At 62.4% G+C, this 7,636-nt stretch overlaps 1 non-coding gene and 1 pseudogene across 1 annotated transcript; both read left to right on the top strand.

Annotated features, from left to right (window-relative positions):
• Window positions 1–905: 905 nt before the first annotated feature.
• Window positions 906–1,059, top strand: LOC136684781 (5.8S ribosomal RNA). Its single transcript, XR_010799854.1, has one exon. It is a non-coding gene; the product is annotated as a 5.8S ribosomal RNA (ribosomal RNA).
• A 418-nt stretch (window positions 1,060–1,477) lies between these two features.
• Window positions 1,478–6,112, top strand: LOC136684782 (28S ribosomal RNA; annotated as a pseudogene).
• The last annotated feature ends 1,524 nt before the right edge of the window (window positions 6,113–7,636 follow it).

The following is a 7,636-nucleotide window of genomic DNA, read 5'->3' as shown; positions in this document are numbered from 1 at the left end:
GAGTCTCTCCCCCCTCCGGGTGGGTGGACGTAGCGAGCCGGCTTCGGAACTCGGGGTTATGCGAGGACCGCCTTAGGTGCATAGGTACCCCGGTCCGCCCCTCCCGTTCGCGGGGGGAAGAGTGGCGCCGGAGCCGCCCGCCGGGTAGTTAAACCCAAAAAACCATTGATCGTTGAAGGCTTGATTGTGCGTGCGCGAGTCAAAGGGGCTTACTCACCCCCAGGGCGTTGGCCGGTGCTCGCCGGCCTCGGTGGGATCTCCCTGAACCCATCCCCCCGGCACAGGGGGCGGTGGTGGACGGGAGCGTACCGCCGGGCGAAACTCTTTCCCCTCACGGGGTTAGAGCGGAGCTTAAGAGCGCATGCAAAATACCCCCGATGTTGGCTTCGCAGAGACGGACCGTATAATAGTCTAAGGCCGGTGCGCGAGTTGAAGGGGCCTCACGAACCCCGGATGCGTTTATAAACACCCGAAAGGAGACGGCCGGTGCCCGCCGGTCCTGACTAGGTGGGATCTACCCAGCGCCTTCCCCTAAGCGGGGACTTGGGAGCGTACCACCGGGCCTCGCTCATACCCTCCGGGGTGGAGAGCTTGGCTTTGAGCGCACGCCTGAATGCCTTAGACCGGGACCCGTAACGCAGCGAACCAAACCCCTGGGCCTCGCCGGGAACGGCGGGTGCCTAGACCCCGGTCTCCTAAACCACGTAAGTCTCGGGCACCTACTCGGGCGATCGTCCCCCGGGCCGTAACTCCTCGGTCCGGTGGTGACGCCCAGGTTCAATGACCTTTCCCCCCCTGCACGGGGGTGGAAGGCACCCGGCTTGAAATATATTGGCAAAAATTGTCTCTTGTTCGAATGGCTTCCTTCGCCCGGCCTGTAACGGGCCGGGCACAAACCCGAATACGACTCTTAGCGGTGGATCACTCGGCTCGTGCTTCGATGAAGAACGCAGCCATCTGCGTTAACTAATGTGAATTGCAGGACACAGATCATCGAAATTTCGAACGCATATTGCGGCCGCGGGGGTCCATCCCGCGGCCACGCCTGTCTGAGGGTCGCTTTACCCATCGATCGGTCTCCGCGCCCCCGCTGAGAGAGAGAGACCGCGGCTGGAAGCTCGCAGGGCCTGAAAACGGCCCTTCGTCTTCCCAAACGAAGACTCGGTTCCGAGCCAGTCCACGCGGCCCGTGTTGCGAGAGAGCTCCGTACAGGGAACGGAGGGAGAGCCGAGTAGGTCCGGGTCCACGTCCGTTACGGTCTCTCCCCGAGTCCCGAGCGGGGCTCCGCGCAGTCGGACGCGGGGGTGGCGAGTGCCGATTAAACCCAGCGAGCGGGCGAGAGTGAGCGGGCGGGCGAGCGGCCGGGGTGGGGGGGAAGGTGTCGCGGAGTTCGGTCTCGTGCCGGGCTCTCGCCCCTCGCCCCTAGCCTTCGGCCCTCCGCCTCCGCCCTCGCCCCCGCATAAGAAACCTCTGTGTGCGGCCTCAGATCAGACGAGACGACCCGCTGAACTTAAGCATATCAGTAAGCGGAGGAAAAGAAACTAACAAGGATTCCCTTAGTAGCGGCGAGCGAACAGGGAAGAGCCCAGCGCTGAATCCCACTTTCCCCTGACCGGGGTTGGCCGGGAAATGTAGCGTACGGAAGTCCGTAAGATCCGTCTCGGTGCGGACGCGGGACCAAGTCCTCGCGAACGTGGCTTCTTCCCATAGACGGTGAAAGCCCGGTAGCGAGTCCCGCGTTCCCGCCCGGGTAGGTCGGGCTTCTCGGAGTCGGGTTGCTTGGGAATGCAGCCCAAAGCGGGTGGTAAACTCCATCTAAGGCTAAATACCGGCACGAGACCGATAGCGAACCGAGTACCGTGAGGGAAAGTTGAAACAGGACTTTGAAGAGAGAGTTCAACAGAGCGTGAAACCGTTGAGAGGTAAACGTACGGGGACCGAGAAGACTGCCCCGGGGGATTCAGCCGGGCGGACGGCCCCGCGCTCGTCGGGTTCCGCGGTCGGGGGTGCGAGCGTATCCGGGCGAGAGGGGTGGGGTGCCGACTCCACCGCTCCCCGCTTCGGCTCTGCGCTTCGCCTCTGGACTTCGGGCCTGTCGGGCGTACGGAGGTCCGGCCCCGCCCGGTGTACTTTCCCCGCGTGGTGGTGAGTCGCGACCGGCTCCGGTTAGGCTTGGAAGGGCCCGAGGGTGAAGGTAGGTCCGTCCGGAGAAGGGAGTCCCCACGCGGCCCCCGGACACGGGCGTTCCGCTACAGCCCCTCGCTCCGACTTCGCCGATAACGCCGGGGCCGTGGAGCAATGTCCTTTCCGCGTTCTCCCCTCCTCCGGGATGGGGATGGGGGCCCCCCCCGATCGTTCGGTCGAAGCGGGCCGGCTGGGCTGTCCTCAGCCCCGGGCTAGGCCCGCTACGGCGATGCGGGGGGCGATCCAGGCCCACAGCACCCGAACGCCTAAGGTCAGCGGCTAAGTTCGGACCCCGAACGACCCGTCTTGAAACACGGACCAAGGAGTCTAACGCGTATGCGAGTCGAAGGGACCAGAACCCCCGGAGGCGCAACGAAGGTGAAGGCCGGCGCGCGTCGGCTGAGGTGGGATCCGTCCTAACCCTCCGAGGGGGCGGGCGGCGCACCACCGGCCTGCTCTTCCCACGTGCGGAGAGCGGAGCCAGAGCATACGCGGTGGTACCCGAAAGATGGTGAACTATGCCTGGGCAGGGCGAAGCCAGGGGAAACCCTGAGTGGAGGCCCGCAGCGGTCCTGACGTGCAAATCGGTCGTCCGACCTGGGTATAGGGGCGAAAGACTAATCGAACCATCTAGTAGCTGGTTCCCTCCGAAGTTTCCCTCAGGATAGCCGGCGCCGAAACTTCAAGTTTTATCCGGTAAAGAAATGACTGGAGGCCGCGGGGCCGAAACGGGCCTCGCCCTACTCTCAAACTTTAAATGGGTAAGAGGCCCGGCTCGCAGGCTTGGAGCCGGGCATGGAATTGACGGTGCCGAGTGGGCCACTTTTGGTAAGCAGAACTGGTGCTGCGGGATGAACCGAACGCGCGGGTTAAGGCGCCCGACGCAGACGCTCATCAGACCCCAAGAAAGGTGTCGGTTGATATAGACAGCGGGGCGGTGGCCATGGAAGTCGGCATCCGCTAAGGAGTGTGTAACAACTCACCTGCCGAATCAACTGGCCCTGAAAATGGATGGCGCTGGAGCGTCGGGCCCATACCCGGCCGTCGCTGGCGGTACTTGTCTCCCACCCCCCCCAAAAGCCAGCGAGAATGAGAGAGAGAACCGAGACTCATGGGACCGTATGCCGCGACGAGTAGGAGGGGCGCCGCGGTGGCGCAGAAGCCTTTGGCGCGAGCCTGGGTCGAGCCGCCGCGGGTGCAGATCTTGGTGGTAGTAGCAAATATTCAGATGAGAACTTTGAAGGCCGAAGTGGAGAAGGGTTCCACGCCGACAGCGCTTGGCCGTGGGTTAGTCGGTCCTAAGGGATAGGCGAGCGCCGTTCGGAAAATGCTGGGGCGATGGTCTCGTCTGCCTCGCGCTGACCGAAAGGGGATCGGGCCAATATCCCCGTACCTGGGATTGGTGGAGATCGAGCCGCCGAGAGGCGCTCCCGTGGCGGTAACGCAAACGAACCCGGAGACGCCGGTGGGGACCCCGGGGAGGATTCTCTCTCCTTGCTAAAGAGCTGGAGCGCCCTGGAATGGGTTCGACCCCGAGATAGGGGCTCAACGCTCTGAAAGGCGTCGCATGCGCTATGCGACGGCCGGGACGTTTCCCATCGGCCCTTGAAAATCCGGGGGAGGTATAGTGAATTTCCCCCCAGGCCGTACCCATATCCGCATCAGGTCTCCAAGGTGAACAGCCTCTGGCGTGTTGGAACAATGTAGGTAAGGGAAGTCGGCAAGACGGATCCGTAACTTCGGGATAAGGATTGGCTCTAATGGCTGAGCTCGGTCGGGCCCGTGTCTGCTGATGCGGGGTCCGAAAGCCCGGTGCTGCCCGTGCGACGGGGAGCTGTTCCCGGTCCACCTTCGGGCCCCCCCCCACTGGGTCCTGCGCGCGAGGAAGCGCACGGCGAGAGATTGTCCCCCCAGTATATCCAAACCCCCGTGAACAAGGCTCCGTCTGTCTGTCGGGGTCGATGAGAGTGGGTCGCGGCGAGCGAGACCTTAAGCCCCGGTGCGTGTCCCCCCCTCGGCGGTGGCGCTTAGGGGGCCTCGGTCAGGTCGACGGTAGGGGAGCCGGTCGTCGGTGGGATGCCGGCGGGGGAGCGTCCTTCGGGACTAACCTCCGTCGGATGACCGCCTTCGGCCTCCCTCTCCCTACCTAAGCCGGGCCGGGCTCCCGACGCCCGTCGCCGGGTGGGCCGCCCCCGGCTAAGCTCGAGCGTCCGGCCCTTCGCTCTCCCCCGATGGGACGCGGAGGGACGCAATGGAACGTAGGTCCGCGTGGGGGGGTTGCGGTCTCTCGTGCGTGTGTGGACTCGTAGCGGGCCACCGCCGGTGGTGGGGCTTCGGTGGGTCGGGGCGGTGTCCCTGGAGCCTCGCGCGCCGAGCCTAGGCTCCGTGGATCTCTCGGGCTTATGAGTCTCGCCTCGGGGGGAGACCTCCGGGGCCGGGTCTCTCGGCCGGCACCTAACAGCCGAATTAGAACTGCTGCGGACAAGGGGAATCCGACTGTTTAATTAAAACACAGCATCGTGAAGGCTCTTGGACCGGGTGTTGACACGATGTGAATTCTGCCCAGTGCTCTGAATGTCAAAGTGAAGAAATTCATCGAAGCGCGGGTTAACGGCGGGAGTAACTATGACTCTCTTAAGGTAGCGAAATGCCTCGTCATTTAATTGGTGACCTGCATGAATGGATGAACGAGATTCCCACTGTCCCTACCTACTATCTAGCGAAACCACAGCCAAGGGAACGGGCTTGGCGGAATCAGCGGGGAAAGAAGACCCTGTTGAGCTTGACTCTAGTCTGTCACTGTGAGGCGACTTAAGGGGTGTAGAATAAGTGGGAGGCCCGCCGCTCGCCAGCACCGGAGCGGGCCGTCCGTGAAATACCACTACTCTTACACGTTACCTCACTAACCCGGTGAGGGTGTCGGTGGGAACCTTTGCCTTGCTGGGGGTTCCTTGTTCAAAGGTGCTAAGCCCCGGGTGGAGGGGTCGCTCGGCGCTGAGTCCTCCTTCCCCTCGGGTGGGGGGTCGGAGGCAAGCTCGCGCGGGGCTGGCCCTTCCTCTCCCTGGGGCGAGTTCCTCCGGGGACAGTGACAGGTGGGGAGTTTGACTGGGGCGGTACACCTGTCAAAGAGTAACGCAGGTGTCCTAAGGCGGGCTCAGGGACGGACGGAAACCTCCCGTAGAGCATAAGGGCAAAAGCCCGCTTGATCCTGATTTTCAGTATGAATACGGACCGCGAAAGCGGGGCCTAACGATCCTTCCGTCTGCTTTACGGGTTTTAAGCGGGAGGTGTCAGAAAAGTTACCACAGGGATAACTGGCTTGTGGCGGCCAAGCGTTCATAGCGACGCCGCTGTTTGATCCTTCGATGTCGGCTCTTCCTATCATTGCGAAGCAGAATTCGCAAAGCGTTGGATTGTTCACCCACTAACAGGGAACGTGAGCTGGGTTTAGACCGTCGTGAGACAGGTTAGTTTTACCCTACTGATGTGGCGTTGCTCCGATAGAAACCCCGCTCAGTACGAGAGGAACCGCGGGTTCGGATACTTGGTATTCGCGCTTGGCTGTGGAGCCAATGGTGCAAGGCTACCATCCGAGGGCTTACGACTGAACGCCTCTAAGTCGGAATCCCGCCTAGAAGGAGCGATACGTCCGTGCCCGAGGTTCGATACGGTTGGTCCGGGATAGCCGCGGCGCGCGGCGGGGGAAACTCCGCTCCGCCGCCGGTGACCAGAGCCGCACGAGACTGGAACCAGGGCCGGGGCTAACGAACGCCTCGGTCCGCCCTTCCGTCCCTAAGCGCATGTTCCTTGATCCGGGGTGCGAAATGACTCGTAAACGACCTGATTCTGAGTGCGGGTGTCATAAGTGGCAGAGCGGGTGCATATACCGCGATCCATTGAAAGTCATCCCGTCCACTCAAACATTTGTCGGGGGGGGAAGGCGAAAGCAAACCCCCGGTCCAGGTCTGGTTCTCTGGGGCGCGGGCCCCGGAGACTCCGTACACCGGTTAGAGGGAGCCGGTGGCGGGCATAGGGGAGGTGGGTACTCCCCTGTGAAATCCTGGATGACGGTTTTAGGTCTCGTAGTGGGCGAAAATCGGACTTAGTGCAATTTCCGAAACTCTGGTTCTCTGGGGCGCGGGCCCCGAGAGTCCGTACACCGGTTAGAAGGAGCCGGTGGCGGGCATAGGGAGGCAGGTCGCTCCCTTGAATGGTCCTGGATGTCTGGACTTAGTGCAATTTCCGAAACTCTGGTTCTCTGGGGCGCGGGCCCCGAGAGCCAGTACACCGGTTAGAGGGAGCCGGTGGCGGGCATAGGGAGGCAGGTCGCTCCCTTGAATGGTCCTGGATGTCTGGACTTAGTGCAATTTCCGAAACTCTGGTTCTCTGGGGCGCGGGCCCCGAGAGCCAGTACACCGGTTAGAAGGAGCCGGTGGCGGGCATAGGGAGGCAGGTCGCTCCCTTGAATGGTCCTGGATGTCTGGACTTAGTGCAATTTCCGAAACTCTGGTTCTCTGGGGCGCGGGCCCCGAGAGCCAGTACACCGGTTAGAGGGAGCCGGTGGCGGGCATAGGGAGGCAGGTCGCTCCCTTGAATGGTCCTGGATGTCTGGACTTAGTGCAATTTCCGAAACTCTGGTTCTCTGGGGCGCGGGCCCCGAGAGCCAGTACACCGGTTAGAGGGAGCCGGTGGCGGGCATAGGGAGGCAGGTCGCTCCCTTGAATGGTCCTGGATGTCAGCAGTTTCTGAAGAAGGGCGCCCTCTTGTGGTCCCATGGCCGAAGTACATGCTCTGAGCCCGGGTATCGCAGTGGGCGGAATGAGACTTAGAGGAATATTGACGGAGCCATGAGGGGCCTCCCCTGGAGGTCCCATGGCCGAGAAAAGTGCTCCGAGCCCGGGGTGATAGAGAACCGTGAACGCCGCGGTCTAAGACCTCGGGTATCGCAGTGGGCGGAATGAGACTTAGAGGAATGATGACGGAGCCATGAGGGGCCTCCCCTGGAGGTCCCATGGCCGAGAAAAGTGCTCCGAGCCCGGGGTGATAGAGAACCGTGAACGCCGCGGTTAAAGACCTCGGGTATCGCAGTGGGCGGAATGAGACTTAGAGGAATGATGACGGAGCCATGAGGGGCCTCCCCTGGAGGTCCCATGGCCGAGAAAAGTGCTCCGAGCCCGGGGTGATAGAGAACCGTGAACGCCGCGGTTAAAGACCTCGGGTATCGCAGTGGGCGGAATGAGACTTAGAGGAATGATGACGGAGCCATGAGGGGCCTCCCCTGGAGGTCCCATGGCCGAGAAAAGTGCTCCGAGCCCGGGGTGATAGAGAACCGTGAACGCCGCGGTTAAAGACCTCGGGTATCGCAGTGGGCGGAATGAGACTTAGAGGAATGATGACGGAGCCAGGAAGGGCCTCCCCTGGAGGTCCCATGGCCGAGAAAAGTGCCCCGAGC

The sequence above is a fragment of the Hoplias malabaricus genome, unplaced genomic scaffold (genome assembly GCF_029633855.1).
Source record: "Hoplias malabaricus isolate fHopMal1 unplaced genomic scaffold, fHopMal1.hap1 scaffold_452, whole genome shotgun sequence".
Classification (NCBI taxonomy): Eukaryota; Metazoa; Chordata; class Actinopteri; order Characiformes; family Erythrinidae; genus Hoplias; species Hoplias malabaricus.
Note: the sequence above shows the minus strand (reverse complement) of the source record. Positions and strands in the feature narration are given on the sequence as shown.